This window comes from Gossypium hirsutum, chromosome A03 (assembly GCF_007990345.1).
Source record: "Gossypium hirsutum isolate 1008001.06 chromosome A03, Gossypium_hirsutum_v2.1, whole genome shotgun sequence".
Taxonomy (NCBI): Eukaryota; Viridiplantae; Streptophyta; class Magnoliopsida; order Malvales; family Malvaceae; genus Gossypium; species Gossypium hirsutum.
Genome location: NC_053426.1, coordinates 25,147,164 through 25,164,481, shown reverse-complemented (window position 1 = coordinate 25,164,481; position 17,318 = coordinate 25,147,164). Strand labels below are relative to the sequence as shown.

Genomic DNA, 17,318 nt, shown 5'->3' with positions numbered 1-17,318 from the left:
GAAGACCCCAACGTGCACTTAGCAAACATTTTAGAACTATGTGATACATTTAAAATTAATGGCGTTTCTGATGACGCCATTCTCCTTCGGTTATTCCCTTTTTCTTTGAGAAACAAAGCTAAACAGTGGTTGAATTTGTTACCACGGGGGTCAATCAGTACTTGGGAACAGATGATCGAAAAGTTTTTACTAAAATATTTTCTACCAGCTAAAACGGAGAAATTATGTAATGATATCTCTTCTTTTGTATAGATGGATTTAGAAACACTCTACGATGCATGGGAGGGATATAAAGACCTTTTGCGAAGATGCCCTCACCATGGGTTACCACTTTGGCTACAGGTTCAAACTTTTCATAATGGCCTGAATCGTTCGACTTGACAATAGTTGACGCAACTGCTGGCGGAACCATCAATAATAAAACACCTGAAGATGCCTATGAATTTATAAAGGAGATGTAACTGAATAACTATCAGTGGCAAGTCATGAGGACAAAGCCAACGAAAACAACCGGTGTTTATAACGTCGATTTGGTCAACATGCTCTCTAATCATGTAGAACTCTTGAATAAGAAAATTGATGGTTTTCTTAGTTCTTCACAGGTTCACCCAGTAATGCAGTGCGAAGCAAATGGAGGTGGATCGAGCAATTCAGAATACCCACCTTATGGCCACAACATGGAGAACGAGCAGTTAAATTACATGGGTAATAATCCTCGATCTCAAAAAAATCCTTATAGCAATACTTACAATGCAGGTTCGAGGAATCACCTAAATTTTTCATGGGGAGGCCAAGGAAATCAGAAACCACCACCCCCTCTAGGCTTTCAGCAACCACCATACGCACCTTGAAGAAATGCTAACCAAATTTATCTCAGTGTCTGAGACTCATTTTTAGAATAACCAGACGGCACTCAAAAATTAACAAGCATCAATCCAAGGGCTCGAAACTCAGATTGGATAGCTTGCCAAGTTGATTTCCGAATGACCACAAGGTAGCCTGCCAAGCAACACTGAATTTAACCCAAGGGAGCAACTCAACGCAATTTCCATTCAAGATGAGGAAGGGTTAGTTGCAAAACCAAGGCTAGAACCGGTGGTAACGAAGTAAGAATGAGGTAAGCCAAAATGAACAAAAAGTGGTAAGTATAGAATATAAACCTCGTGTGCCATGCCCTAATGCGACAAGGAAAGACCACTCAGATGAACAATTTGGTAAATTCCTTAAACTTTTAAAGAAACTACATATTAACCTACCGTTTATTGAAGCACTTTCACAGATGCCGAACGCAGTCAAAATTTTAAAGACGCTTCTAGAAAATAAACAAAGGTTAGATGAAAGGTCGCATGTGGAGCTGAACGCGGTTTGCTCAGCCATTCATCAGAATAAGCTACCCAACAAACTAAAAGATCCAGGGAGTTTTATGATTCCTTGTTTAATTGGTAGTTTAGATGTTAATAAAGCGTTGGCTGATCTAGGGGCTAGTATCAATATTATGCCTTACAAATTGTTTAAGAAACTAGGTTTAGAGAAACTCAAACAAACAAGGATGAGCATTCAATTAGTAGATAAAACTGTCAGATTTCCTAAGGGTATCATTGAAGACGTACTCGTTAAAATTGACAAATTTATATTCCCAGTTGATTTTGTTGTTTTAGACATAGAAGAGAACATTAATGTTCCTTTAATTTTGGGAAGACCCCTTTTAGTAACTACTAGAACAATTATTGATGTTGGCACAGGTGAACTCACACTTCGTGTAGGAGACGAAACAATCACCCTTAAAACTCGCAATCCGAACAACACATTGAAAATTGAAGGTGATTGTACAAATTGTTCTACTAAGACTGATCATGCAGTGCAACCTATTTTGTAGGAAATAAGTTCGAAGGACACACATCAGCAATGTTCAATCCACAACAAAGAATCTACACATGAAGAACGAATGTTACAAATCGAGGAGTTAGATGAATGGCTGACATTTAAACCTAGAAAACACGATAAACCAAAACATGCCAGAACGAGCTTAATGCCTCACCAAATCAACATAAGGTTGGAGATAAAGTTTCATTAGATGCCGCAGATCCTCACATTGACATTACCCAACCGAATGAAGAAATTCCTTTTATGGTACTTAGTATTTTCCCATTTGGTACAGTCGAGGTAAGTCATCCAAAATTTGACACCTTTAAAGTAAACAATACCCGCCTAAAACCTTATTTTGATGGGATTCATAGCAGGAATGAGCAGTATAAACTCCTTGAACCACTATGGCCATTCACCAGAGAGGTAAGTTGAGCTTAGACTATAAATAAGCGCTTATCGGGAGATAACCCGAGCACTAATAATAATTTCTTTAATTTTTAGTTTTAACATCTAACATACTAACTGACTCATGGAACGCAGGCTTTCTAAGCACACAAGGCCAGGCACACAGGCGTGCCTTAGGCCGTGTGAAAACAGGGCGAAATTTTCCCCAACACGGGATGCGATAAGTCACCACGGCCGTGCGTTAGGACCATGGGCAAATCTGCCAAAACAACATGGGCATGAGACACGCCCATGTCATAGAATCGTGGTTGAACCTGAGAAAATAGCACGGGCATTTGCCACGCCCGTGTCTAAAACCCGTGGTCGAACCTGTCAGATTAACACAGGCGTGGGCCTACATACACAGGCGTGGGAGAAGTGAATGAAGGCAGACACGGCCGTGCGACACAGCTGTGTGCACCCACACGCCCAAGGAACACGGGCGTGGGCCAAATGTCAGACGCGCCCAAATTCAAAATTCGCGAATCACACGGGCAAAAAATTGGGGAACACGGGCGTGCCTTACGACCGTGTGCCCCAATTTCTCTAAAAATACGTATTATTTATTTTGTTTTATTTTTATCTCTATATTTTGAAATTATTTTTTTATTTCCTTTTAATACTATTTTATCCTGAATTTTTGAAATTTTTATTCTTTGGCTATTTCACCACGAGTAATTATACTTCAGTATACCTCTTAAAGAGTTCCTGATTTGATCACAGTCAGAAAGAGTTCCAAAGCTCATCTTCGCATAGGAACTAAAAACTCCCTCGGGAAAGGTTCTCCACGACTGTTATGTCCTGATCGACCACGACCATAGCTACCACTAGATATAATATTCTTTTGGTGCAGGACTTATGGACTAATGAACCTCTACCACCACCGGAGTATCCTCCTCCACTCTCACGCCGATTATCCTCCAAAACTCCAGTTCAAGGAATTCATTCATCATTTAGAAAGTTTAACTTCCCTCCCTATCTTATTATTATAAATCTATCTTTTTCATTATATCTATCTTTGTACATTGAGGGCAATGTACATCTTATGTCTGGGGGGTCTTTTATATCATCATTAGAAATCCCTGAATTGTGTCTTATTCTCATGTAAATCATTTATATCACTATTAGAATGAATTTTTAATTAATTTATCATTTTTATTGATATGTCTTGAATTAAAACATAGGCATTTATGCATTGAGTGTTTAAACCTTAAGACATTAGGGAATCAAGCATAATAAGTTGATTTTTGAAGAATTAAAAACTTTTAGGTTGTTTTTCCCAAGTTTAGGTATTATCTTAAGTTGAAATTCATAGGTTTAAACATCAAAAAGCCATAATTTTTGTGAGATTTTGGGCCTTTAGAGCATCTATCATTTCTCTCATGCTCACTTTTATTGTTGCTTTGAGTGCGTCAGTATTGAATCGTTATTCTAGAACTTGCTTGATTATGCATGTCAAGACCACACCATTTGAGTGGATATGTCAAAATGATAAAGTCACTTAGGTTTAACCCACTCACTCCACAAAAGCCTACCTTCATAATTAACCCTTAGTGTACCCCTTTGAGCCTAACAAGCCATTAATTGATTTACCCTCAATATTAACCCATAAACCATTATTGTTGAAATCCCCTAATTTGATCCATATTTTTGTTGAGATTTGATTTGAACTAATTGCTTAGCTATGTTTTGTTCTTTTATGTAGCTGACTTGTTCCAAAAAAAAATTCATACTTACATATTAGTAGTAATTCGGTATTGTTGAGCTGCAGTATCTAAATTCCATCTTTTGAGAAGAAGCTCACTTGTACTCAAGTGATGTTTAATTACTTTTTCTAGTTAGGCAAATTTTCAATTCAATTATGACTTTCAAAGGTTGTGTAATAGTTTAGAATGATGGAATAAAATGTTAATTGAGAAAAATTAGCTTAATAGATGGGCTAATTGAGCAAGGACTGAATTGCATGACCTATGAAATTTAGAGGAAAAATGGTAATAAACATCTTGAACTAAAACAGTTTTGGACAGCAGTAGTAGGTTAACTTTGAAAAATCACCATAAATTGTAAAAATCAAATTAGAGGATGAAAAAAATATTGAATTAAAGCTTATTGAGTCTAGTTCCTCATAGAAGAAACGGTGTAAGCAATTGAAATGTAAATTATGAGATATAATGAATTTTCTGAGATAAGGTCAGAATGAAAATCACCAAAAATTGGAGAAAAGTTTTTTGAGGCTTAAATTTATATGCTTAGAATCCTTAATGAGTCTATTTTCAATAGAAATCAATGGGAACATTATTCGAGTTCTATACTTTGATATAATTAATTTTTAGTGAAGAGAGGTCAGAACTGTTGGATAGTGAAAGATGGGAAAATTAAATGAATAAACTATACTAATTGGCTAAACCAAAAATTCTGAAAATTTTATGGTGGAATGATATGTGAGTCTAGTTTCAGGTAAATTTTACGATTTTTAATTTGGAGCTCTGTAGCTCGAATTATAAATAATTGAGTGACTATGACTCGTGTGAACAGCTTGATGTGAGCATTAATAAGAAAATTGTGAAATACTATACATTAAGTATGTGTAATGGAGAGGAGGAGGAGGAAAATAAATGATATATGTTTATAAGAAAATAGTATGAGAATGATACATATCATGACATGTATATATATAACTAGTTTCAATATGATGCTTGTTGGGTATGAAGTTGGATTGAAATGTCTCAAGCAAGTATTTTATTCTGCGCATAAAAAATGTGGTATTTTATGAAGATATGATCTAGCTTTAACTATGAATGCTTGATGATTAAGCTTAAAATATTTGGTAAGATGATAATCATGGTATAAAAGTATAAGTGGTACCATAATAGACAAGGTAAAATGAGTATGAGAGATACATGTATGATGACATACAAATACTATGTTTGTAGTTTAATTAAGAATGTTTAATCATTAAATGAATACCATGTTATATGCTTTTTATTTTGTATGAGTGTGTAAGATATTAAGGTTGACCAAGGCTTGGAAAACAACTTAGGTATTGACCACACAGGCAGAGACACGGCCGTGTATCTCAGCCGTGTATGGAACACGACTTTAGGACACGGGCGTGCGATGTGGCCGTGTGCCCCTAAATTGATGATGATGTCATAAACAGAAAGCTCCACGGACAAGGGACACGGGCGTGTCCCAAGCCACAAGGGCTGTGGAATCCACACGGCCTCATCACACGGGCATGTGGGTACTGTTCACAAGTAAAATTTTTAAAAAAATTAAGCGAATAATTTTATGAGAAATCGGTTAAGTTCTGACTTGATTTTAATGTTCATGTTGGGCTTCGAGGGCCTAAATAAAGGTCATTATATGTATATATGATCTCAAAAAGTGAATAGTAATGTTTCGATTAATCTGTAAATGTTCTGTATGTACTGGTAACACTCTGTAACCCTATTTCGGCGACGGATACGGGTTAGGGGTGTTACATTGATTGAATAAATCGTCTGATTTGGAGCCAGAATAACAAGTAAAGTCTAGGTGGATTTTTCCTTAGGTATTGTCTTCATTCAATCGATTTTCCCAAAAGCAATTCCTCAATTCTTTTCTCTGTGAGTTCTTAGTTTAGATAATTAGTTAATTAAAATAAAACCTCTTTATTCTTAGGCTAGATAATAAAAAGACAGTCATTACTAGTACTTTTATTTCCTTTGGGTTTGACAATCAGGTCTTGCTAAAACTATACTACTGTTCGATAGGTACACTTGCCTACATCGCGATAATAGTTAGTTCAAGAATGAGTAATTGTAAATATTTAAAACCTATCATGAAACCTCGCGATCAAATGTCAATCACTTACTCACGAAATTAGTAACCTCGTGCTTAAGTCCTGGCCACCAGTACAGCTCACAAAGATATCAATATAACTTATTCCCGCTAGGATGCATAGCACACGGACTACTATGTGCTTCTTACAGTATAGGTTGCCTCAAATCAGAATCCCTCAGTACACAAACTCTCCCATGGAAACATAGTACTTCCTCACTATTTAGCCCAAAATCCGCAGTCTCTCCACTCTCAACTAATCAGAAACGAGGAACCAATGACTTATCCAACAACTGCTTCTCCTTAATTTGATTAGTCCAGGTCAGTCTCACTTGAAGCTCAGCCAACAAGTTACCATCATCAAACAGGCTGAGACTAGAAAACATTGCTTTCAAATCAGATACAACCTTACGGCTCAGTGCATCAGCTACTACGTTAGCCTTACCAGGGTGGTACTCAATTGAACAATCATAATCCTTAAGCAATTCTATCCACCTTCATTGCCTAAGGTTTAACTCCTTCAGAGTAAGGAGGTACTTGAGGCTATTATGATCTGTGTAAATAATAGACTTCTCACCATATAAGTAATGCCTCCAAATCTTTAGTGTGAAAACCACCACAGCTAACTCCAAGTCGTGAGTGGGGTAATTCGCCTCGTGAGGCTTAAGCTGACGAGATATGTAAGCAACCACCTTACCCTCTTGTATCAACACACAACCCAATCCAATGTGCGACGCATCACTGTAGATAGTGAATCCCTTCCCAGACTCTGGTTGTTTTAAAACAATGGCCTCAGTCAGAACTTTCTTCAATTTCTCAAAACTCTCTTGCTACTTATCAGTCCAATTAAACTGTACCCCTTTACGCAGTAACTTAGTCAGAGTTGCAGCAATCAGTGAAAACCCCTCAACAAAACGTCTGTAATACCCAGCTAGACCCAGAAAGCTTCAAATCTCAGATACCGTCTTTGTGGTTTCCAATCTAATACGGCTTCAATTTTTCGAGGATCAACCCTAATTCCCTCGACAGACACCACGTGACCCAGAAATGTCACTTCTCGAAGCCAGAACTCACACTTGCTAAACTTTGTGTAAAGCTGCTTTTCCCTCAGAATTTGTAAAATAATTCGAAGATGTGCATCATGATCCACCTCGGTTCTTGAATACACTAGGATGTCATCTATAAACACAACTACAAACTGATCCAGATAAGGTTGGAATACTCAGTTCATTAAATCCATAAAAGTAGCTGGTGCATTCGCCAACCCAAATGGCATCACTAGAAACTCGTAGTGACCATAACGAGTCCTAAATGTAGTCTTATACACATCAGCCTCCTTAACCTTTAGCTGATGGTACCCAGATCAAAGATCTATCGTGGAGAAAACCGAAGCTCTTCGTAGCTAGTCAAACAGATCATCTATGCTCGGTAAAGATACTTGTTCTTGATAGTCAATTTGTTCAGTTGATGATAATGGATGCACATGCGCATGGATCCATCCTTCTTCTTCACGAATAACACTGGTGCTCCCTATGGGGACACACTCAGTCGAATGAATCATCGGTCCAGTAGCTCTTGAATTTGAGCCTTTAACTCCACCAGCTCCTTTGGTGCTATTGTATAAAAGGCAATGGACACTGGAGCTGTTCCAAGTAGGAGCTCAATACCAAATTCGACCTCACGGTTTGGAGGTAACCCAGGAAGGCCTTCAGGAAATACATCTGAAAACTCCTTAACAATTCTGACATCTCCAACAAAAAGACCTTTAGAATCAGAAATGCTGACATAAGTTAAAAACATCTCGCAACCCTTGTGAACCAGTTTCACGGCCCTTAACGCTGAAATTACGTTAGACAGATAATCTCTTCGCTCCCCTATCATAGTCACCTCCTCATTCTCAGTAGGCTTTAACACCATACGCTTAGTAGCGCAATCCAATTTCGTACGGTGTTTCACTAGCCAATCCATGCCCAATATAATATCGAATTCCCCAAATGAAAGTTCCATCAAATCTGTCAGAAAGACAACCCCTTGGACCTCTAGGGGCACGTCTCTGAACAACTTATTCACTCTAACTGACTGTCACAGCGGACTCAACACAGTAATCTCACTAACAATATTTTTAAACTGAATACCCAGCGTCCCAGACACAGTGCATGCAACATACGAGTGTGTAGACGCAATATCAATTAATGCAGTGTATGGTACATTATAAATCAGGAACGTACCAGTTATGATGTCAGGGGCGTCAGCATTCTCTCAGCGATGAACAGCATAGACCAACGCTGGTTGTCTTACCTCAGTGTTACCAGCACTTCTACCCGGTACTCCACGACCTTGTCCCAAACCATTTCCATCCCTAGCCTGTCCATGGCCTCTCGGTGGCTGCTGACCAGCTCTCCCTGGCTGAACATTGCGCTGACCTGCAGCTTGCATCTGAACAGGCCTTTGAGTACAGTTTTTAAACTGATGATCCATGGACCCACACGGGATGCACACCTCAATTCGTTTCCAACACTCACCCTGGTGAGCTCTCCCACAGTCAGCGCAACGCTATGGTCTTACAGCAATAATAGGAACCGCTTGGACTGGCCCATCAAATCTGGCCCTCTTTATAGGCCTTCCAGAAGAACCTGAGGGTCTAAAATTCCTGTTATTTCTTCCCCTATCTTTCTCGTGGTTTTGGCGCTTAGAGCGCTTCACATCCTCAGCAATTTTTTCTTTCTCAACAAGGGCAGCAAAGTCTCGCTCCCTATGCGGAGCTATTAGCACACGTAACTCATCTTAGAGGCCATCCTCGAACCGCACACAGCGTTCGTACTCAGTTGCGACTATCCCGCAAGCATACCAACTCAATCATAGAAACTCTACCTCTTACTCTGCCATAGTCTTATTCCTCTAGGTCAAGTTCAAAAATTCTTTCCTTCGGGTGTCCACATAACTTACTCCCACATACTTCCCTGAAAAGACCGCTTTGAAGAAATCCCATGTCAAACGGTTGACCTGCGTACCCTCTCACAGTAAGCCTCCATTGGTAGGCCCTATCTCAAAGTAAAGACACTGCTCCTTTTAATTTTTGTTCTACAGTACGGTTAAGGTCATCCATTATTCACTCAGTAGCCTCCAACCAATACTCTGCTACATTTGGGGCTACACCAGAACAGCCCTGAAGATTTCCGCTATATTAGACCGGAGTCACTCAAAAATTGACCCTCAGCCTACTGATCCAGTACTCGCTCCAGCAACCTTTTCAAGAACATGTAGCATTGCTTAGGATAGAGCATCATCCCAACAGCTCGGTCATGAGACCTTGTATCAGCTACTGGTGAGGCTGGTGCCTCCCTAGCAGGCATGTGACCCGATGCTGAAGACCCAACTCTAGCACTTTCTCGGCCTCTACTGCGACCTCATGTACCCCTTCCGTGAGTACCTCTTGTGCTTATTTCGATAGCAAATTATCTGTTTAAAAGTCTTATGTTTCAGTTTATAATTTCAGTAATTATTAACAATGTGTTATGAATGACAGTAATTAGGGTTAATTTCAGCAAAACATAATCTTACTATAGTTTTCAGTCTTCTATAGTCTCAGTTTACTCTAACTAAAGAGTTTCACTGTAGTCCTACTACCTATAGTAGTCCTTCAGTAATACATTTTAGTCTATTACAATAAATAGTGTCAGAATACTTATACATTTGGTACCAGAGACTCGGTGTTCCACATTTCCAATCACAACGTTTAAAATTCAAAATTTTAAAAACCTATTCCACAGTCGAGTTTTTCAACCTGGCTCTGATATCATTAAATGTAACACCCCAAACCTGACCTAGATGTTATGGCCGAATTTGGTGTGTTACATCGAAGTGTTTTCTGGGAATTGATCTTTTCGGTAAAAAAATCCATTTCTAAATTTAAAACCTTTTATTATTATTTAACAAAAGTTCTCGTCAAAATGTTTACCTTATTAACCATCAATGTTATATTAAATTGATTTAAAAAGACGGAAGCTTTTTAAGTCGATGAAGCTTAAAACACGTGTTTTAAAAATCAGTAATTGTTTGAAAAACTCGTATCTACCTAGACTAACAGTTCAAAAATATGTAATCCAAAGCCCAATTAAAAATCAAAACCCACAAATAGCCTTATTACATAAGTAAAACCCAAATATAAAATCATTAAATAAATAAAGTCATAAGTAAATCATTCGCGATCGTGTGGCCACCTCCGAGTCCCTCGCAGCTCCAAATCGTCTATGGCTAGAGAATACCTATACAATTAAAAGAAACAGTGAGTTTGCAAAAACTCAGTGTGTAATCCCCCAAACAGTCAGAAAGTAAACGGTACATGCAGAATAGTCTAGGCCGTAGCCCTATTTAGTAACTGAACAGTCCGGGCTTTAGCCTTATATAGTAACAGTGTGGGTCTTAGCCCAATTCAGTCTCAGTACAGTGCAGTCATATAACCCACCTTAATCCAACCGACACACCTCCCGTACCAACCAACACACCATGTGGGGATTAAATCCACCTACCCATCCAACACACCAATATCGCAGTGAAGTTGCTAACAGTAACGCGGTGAAGTTGCTAATAACAGTAAACATGGCACAGCCACCAGAGCAGTAATTACGTGGCAAAGCCACTAATACAATACTTTCTCCAAATCCAAAACCTAACCACATGCAGTGTGTCGTGTCATAAATATTACGTGCATGTGGTATGTCATACTCAAACCAGTCATATAAATGTTATACACACATCAATTAACCTACCACTAGAGGTATAATGGTTGTTTCGTCGGTTAGGGATAAAATTGTAATTTTACACCTCAAGGGTATTTCGGTCCTTTAACTAATTTTAGGGTCTTGGTACAGATATCGACCCTTCAAAAGGTCTACAATCATCTCTAATGACTCAGAGAACCCATTTGGCCAAAACAGTGTAAATGGGCCCAAAGTCCATTACTTGGCCCAAGTGGGCCCACATGCTCGTGTGGCCCATTTCTCCCAAATTCAGTTGCGACTATGCGATCACCATAGCCCACTCCATTATTTTTCACTTACTGTAAATTTTATCCGTGTGGGGCCCATAAGCCCATTTGTCCCATCTCGGCCCAACGAGGCACATAACGGCCCAAGCCCACAAGAACGCTTATGGCGGCCTTTACAGTCTGTCGCCCATGATTTGTGGGCTTAGTTTACGACATGAGCATTCGAACGCTCGTGAGGTCTCAAATGTTGAAGTTTCGGCTTTTCAGCTTTTCGGCTTTTGCCGATTCACAGTAACATAGTGGTGTGAATACACACTTTTATCCAACGTTTTGATAGTAGCAAAATTGGGTGTACGGTTACACACCTTTTTGTAAAACCTAGCTAAGATCCACGCTCTCCGAACCTATAATGAACCAAGATACACATATCAGGTTTACAACCAATAGGGTTAATAATCAGTTTTACCCCCAAATCGACAACCCTTGCTCACCTTGGTTGAGAAAATACCGCTACTCCTCTACAATAATTGGCTAGAACCGATCACCCTTCCTTGTTGATTAACTGCGATAAATGAGTCATCTATTAGTCACGACTGCCTGACCCAAGGGTTGATGTAACACCCCAAACCCGACCTAGACGTTATGGCTGAATCTGGCGTGTCACATTGAAGTGTTTTTCGAAAACCTTGTTTTCATTGAAAACCCTTCTTTAAAATAAAAACCTTGAGTAAAATACCAGCTTGTACTTGGTGCTTTCAAAGTGAGGTGTATTTAAAAAAAAAACTTATTCCTTCTTATATGGTAATAATTACTTTGTAAAATCTCTATTCAGTTGCGGAAGCTTTATTTAAAATAGATGATCTATGAAAACTTGTTATTTAAAAATTAAGTTGCAGAAACGTAGTATTTAAAAATAGTTATGGTTTAGGAAAACCATGTTCTACTTCTAACAAATATAAAGCATAAAAATAATAATCCTAACTTGAAATAATAACCAGAGGGAAGGCCTTATTACACCCCAAATCAAAAATAATAGTTTAAAATCAAAATATTAAAAATTACGTAAAAGACTAAGTCTAAACTTTTTGCTAGTTGGCCACCTCCGAGTCCCTCCATCCGTCAAACTGCCTACTGAGGATCACCTAAAAAATTTAAAAGGAGGGGGTGAGTTTCGAAAACTCAGTGTGTACAACCCTTAATGAGTATAAAGCAATCATTAGTCATTTTGGGCTTGAGCCCAATTCAATAACGGTGGTCTTTGGGCCTTAGCCTATATTAGCCTCAGTTGGGCCGAAGCCCACATCGCAATAATATCACAATAATATCATACATGTAATGCTGTGCAACCCACCCCAATATTCCAACTGCTACACACCAACTCCGTCCCCCGGTACACATCATGTTGGGATATAAATATCGACCCACCCATTCAATACACATCAATGGTAGCCCGATTGCCATACTACGTTCATTACAGCAAGCTGCTAATCACATATTGGGCTTGATAGCCATCGGTGCATCCACGGTTGTCAAACAACCATGTGATCCTCATATACTTCCTCCGTTCCATAATTCCCAATGCAACCTAAACAGAATATCGTATGTATGTAGTAAATATACATGTAACATCCATAAGTCTTACATTCAACACTTAGGGGTATTTTAGTCATTCTCACCCTTAGGGGCATTTTGGTAATTTTACAAGTCGAGGGTATTTCAATAATTGTACAGGTCGAGGGTATTTCAGTAATTGTATAGGTCCAGGGTATTTCGGTAATTTCACAAATTAGGGGTATTTTGGTAATTTTACAAGTCGAGGGTATTCAGTAATTTTGTAAACCAATGGTGTTTTAGTAATTTTGTAAATCAGGGGTATTTTTGTAATTTTTCTTTATTACAGGTTTTAACTTACCTTGGCCCGTTAACAAATCCCTGTTGGCTAAGATGAACGGATACTATGCACCAGGTAGTATTCCAGAGAAGAGGAGGTGAGTCATTGAGACCGCTTAAGTACCAAGCTCTCCCTAGATCCTATCCTAGACATGCATATACTCATTGCCACACATTAACCTTATGACTTGTCCATGGTCACACTTAATTAATTAATTAAGTTTTATGATTGTTTAAGCAGTTATCATATACTAGGCCCAAAACCCCTTACAAAGCCCAAACAAGTCTAAATATATGCATATGGCCCATTCGGCCCAAATCACATTCATATGGCCCATGTAGCCTAAATCAATTCCAAGCCATGTAACCAATATGACTTGTTCATCACTTATTATCAAATCAACAAATTCGCTTATCTTGGGCCATGGCCTGTCGGGCCCATTTAGCCCATTCTGGCCCAGATGGCCTAAGTATGACCCAGATCCATGAGATCGCTTATGGGGCCTCTTCCAACGTATCGATTTCCCCCTTATGAGTGTTCGCGTACTCACAAGACTATCGTAGCAAGACTTCTGACTTTTCGACATTTCAGCTTTTCGGCATTTCAGGATTTGTTGATCTAGCGTGTATGTAGTGTATGTACACACTTTTGGCTTTATATCAAGCTAACATAGGGTAGAAGTACACACCTTATCACCTGGAGTACTACACACCTTATCACCTGGAGTACTAAGTATTCATAATCGCCCGAACCTATATTCAACATTATACTCCATTAGTCACATCCCATTAAATAAAAATAAATCCACTACTTACCGAAGAACAACCTATACTTAACTTGACTAGATTGATCAGATGTGATCTTCCTACGTAACTCAAAATCTGATGTAGTCCCCCTTCTGCATCCAGGCGAAAAGTCCCTAACGACTGACACCTTGCGTCACTTAAACTTGGGAGCCTCTATCCCAACCTCTCTGTTAGAACCCCCTTTTTCCATCAACTATAACTCAGCCAGCGATCACACTCTTGAATGAGAGGGAGAAAGAGAAATAAATGGAGAAATAATAGGTTAACAAAAGTAATGGTATTGGAAAGGATAAAGAAAAATTAGCTTTTAAGAGTGTAGGAACGAAAGAACTTAGAAATATTTAACAAAAGCTGAAGAAGATCTAATTCACTTACCGATCACGAGGTCGCTTGCCGACAAGAAATCAACCCCCAAAGTGTATGAATCGACTTTTAAATGAAAAAGAATCAATTGGCTAAGGGAAGAGGTTGATTCGATTAAAATAGGGAAGAAAAGATCAAGAGTTTGGCTTAAAGAAAAGTAGAGGTGAAGGGTTTGAGATTACTCAGGTATTTGCAAAAAAAAAAACAAAACAAAAGAGTCAAGAGGTTGAAAGAAATTTCCCTCAAGAATATGCGACTGAAGCACAGAAAACAACAAATGCCCTTACTTTCCCATACGGCACACATATATATACTAAAAAATAAATAAAATACAAACCTACACTCCCTAATCGACTTAAACTCGTCAAGCTAAATTCCCTTTAATTTCTCCAATTTTATCACCATCATATCCACACTTAATCCTCATCCTTCTTTCCACCGTAACCTTGATTTTAGCCAACAATTCCAATTTGAATTGCATTCAAATTGTTTCCACCGAATGGTAATCCTCCCTTGCGTTGAGCAGCAAAATTGAATTTCCTTTTGCGCATGAAACCACTCGAACTCCAGCCCTCCAACTTCCCCAACATGCTGCTGGCCACTGCACAGCCACCTATCTTGTGCTACCATTCGGTCAGTTAACTATAAGGCTTATATGCCTAAGCCTCAGTTTCCTTAAAGAATAAATTTTAAAACTTTTCCAGGCCCGAGATTCGAACATGCCACCTCTCAGATCTATAGCATGCTTCTCGCCACTGCCCCCCAGGCGCTCTTGCGCCATATTCCATCCCTAACTATTTTTAAGATCCTAAAAATATTTGCTACCATTTAGATTCGAACCCCCAATCTCTTGGTTGCGCTATACGTCCCTTGTCACCACAACACCTACCTTATTTGTGTTATTTCTCCTCCCCAATTAATTATAAAGTCTTTTTGCCTGCTCCAGGTTGTTTTAAAAAAAAACCCACCACAACTTTCGTAATAACCCAAATTAGGGCCTAATCGGAATAGTGGTTTCGTGACCACAAATTCGAGATAGAAATAATTATTTTATAATTATTTTGAGGTTTATGATATGATTGCATGATTGTGTGAAAATTTCGTGATGAAATTCTATGCATAAACTGCTTAAGTTGAGATTAGGGACTAAATCGAATAATTTGCAAAACTTGCATTCTAGAAGTTTTTTTGTATGGAATTGCTTTGGAATATTAATGAGGAGGTCTTAAATAGAAATTTGACCAATTTCTAAGTCTATGGCCAAAAATTGGACATGGATGGAATTTTTGGAAAGTTTAGTAGTAAGGGCATTTTGGTCATTTAGTTATTAAAATGAATTAAAAACAAAATTAAAAGCCAATTTTTGTCCATCATCTTCATTAGGCCGAAATCTCAAGGGTTCTCCCTAGCTAGGGTTTTTCAAGCTTTCAAGCTCCATAGTAAGTGATTCTGATCCCCGTTTTTAATGTTCTTTACGTTTTTGGAATCCCGGTAGCTCGATTTAGCTTATGTTAGCAATAATTCGACCTAGGGTTCATATTTGGAAAAATACCCATAGGTGAAATTTGTGTATTTTGGTGTTTTATGCTAGAATATGAGGTTTTAAATTATGTTGACAACTTGTGCTACTCGGTTTTAAGTGAAAACGAGTAAAAGGGCTTAATCGATAAAAATACCTAATAGTCATAAGTGCATGTTAGAGTGTGAAATTGATGCTGTCATAGAAGGATAAAATGATCAGCATGTCATAAAACATAAGAATAAGGGCTGAAATTAAATTCCCAAGCTTAGGGGCAAAATCGTAATTTTGTAAAAGTTAGGGGCAAAACCATAATTTTTCCATAATGTGATTTTTGGATTGAAATAAATAGTATGAGTGTTAAATGAACTAAATGTGTTTTTATAGATCAAGAAAAACATGGAATCGATCATGATCGGGGAAAAGAAAAGCTTTCGGACTAAATTATAACATTTCTAAAGTTTGCACCGAGGTAAGTTCGTGCATGAATAATTTATCAATTTTTTTATGTTATTTTATGTTGTTATCATATGAATTGGTGGCTGTACATAGAACGATTAAATGATGGAGATTTGCAAATTTAATTAGATTGTGAATAAGTGTTAACAGTGAAAAAGGAAAGATTTTCCCTGTTGAACCTTCGAAACAGGAACAATACGAATGACCCATTGTGAGTACACGTGTGTAGTACTAAGTGCAGGCTACTACATGTACCATACTGTTAAGTCGCATGTGTAGTACTGAGTGCAGGCTACTATGCGTATTCAATGACTTCGATCACATGTGTATTACTAAGTGCAGGCTACTACGTGTATCAGATGGTGAGGTAACGTGTGTAGTACTAAGTGCAAGCTACTATGTGTACCGGATTGTTGGTCGTATGTATAACTAATTGCAGCTACTATGCGTATCAGATAGCTTCAGCTATAAGTGTGGAAGGTGGAAATATGTGTAAACAATGGTATATTTGTTATTTTTCCGTTGAGTTCAATGGGAAAATCGATAAAGTGGTAATATATGAAAAGTTAGGAGCTATATGCTCGATAATTGAGTGAATTCTAGTATAACAAAAAGGACTAGGTGGAATTATGCAAGAGTGAATGTTAGAAATAAAACAGTGTTGGACAGCAGCAGTTACATGATTTTAAAAATTTACCAAAAATCGTGAAAGTTGAATAAAAATGGAAATGATATATGAAAATAAAGCTTAATGAGTCTATTTCCACATAAAAGAAGCAGGGGAAGCAAAAGAATTCTATATTGTGTGATATTTGAATTCTTGTGAAATAGGGTCTGAATGAATTTGAGATCCCCTATTCTAAATTTATAAATTCACCATAAATTTTAAAAAAATTATTAAGAGTCATACTTTATATGCATGGATTCATTATTGAGTATATTTTTAAGAGAAACAAACGGAATGGTGGTTGGAATTCTGTACAGGGAGAAATTTGGTTCGTAGTGAACAGGGGTCAGATTAGTCATACCTTGAAACAGGGGAGACTTTAACTGATAAACTGTACTAATTGGCTTGACCAAAAATTCTAGAAACAAATTAGTAAGTATATATATGAGTCTAGTTTCAGGTAAAATTTGCAGAATTTAATTTCGAGCCTTGTA

At 38.0% G+C, this 17,318-nt stretch overlaps 1 non-coding gene across 1 annotated transcript; it reads right to left on the bottom strand.

The window, feature by feature from the left end:
• Positions 1 to 218: 218 nt before the first annotated feature.
• On the bottom strand, positions 219 to 326 carry LOC121227771 (small nucleolar RNA R71). The gene has a single exon (XR_005925294.1). It is a non-coding gene; the product is annotated as a small nucleolar RNA R71 (small nucleolar RNA).
• Positions 327 to 17,318: the final 16,992 nt, after the last annotated feature.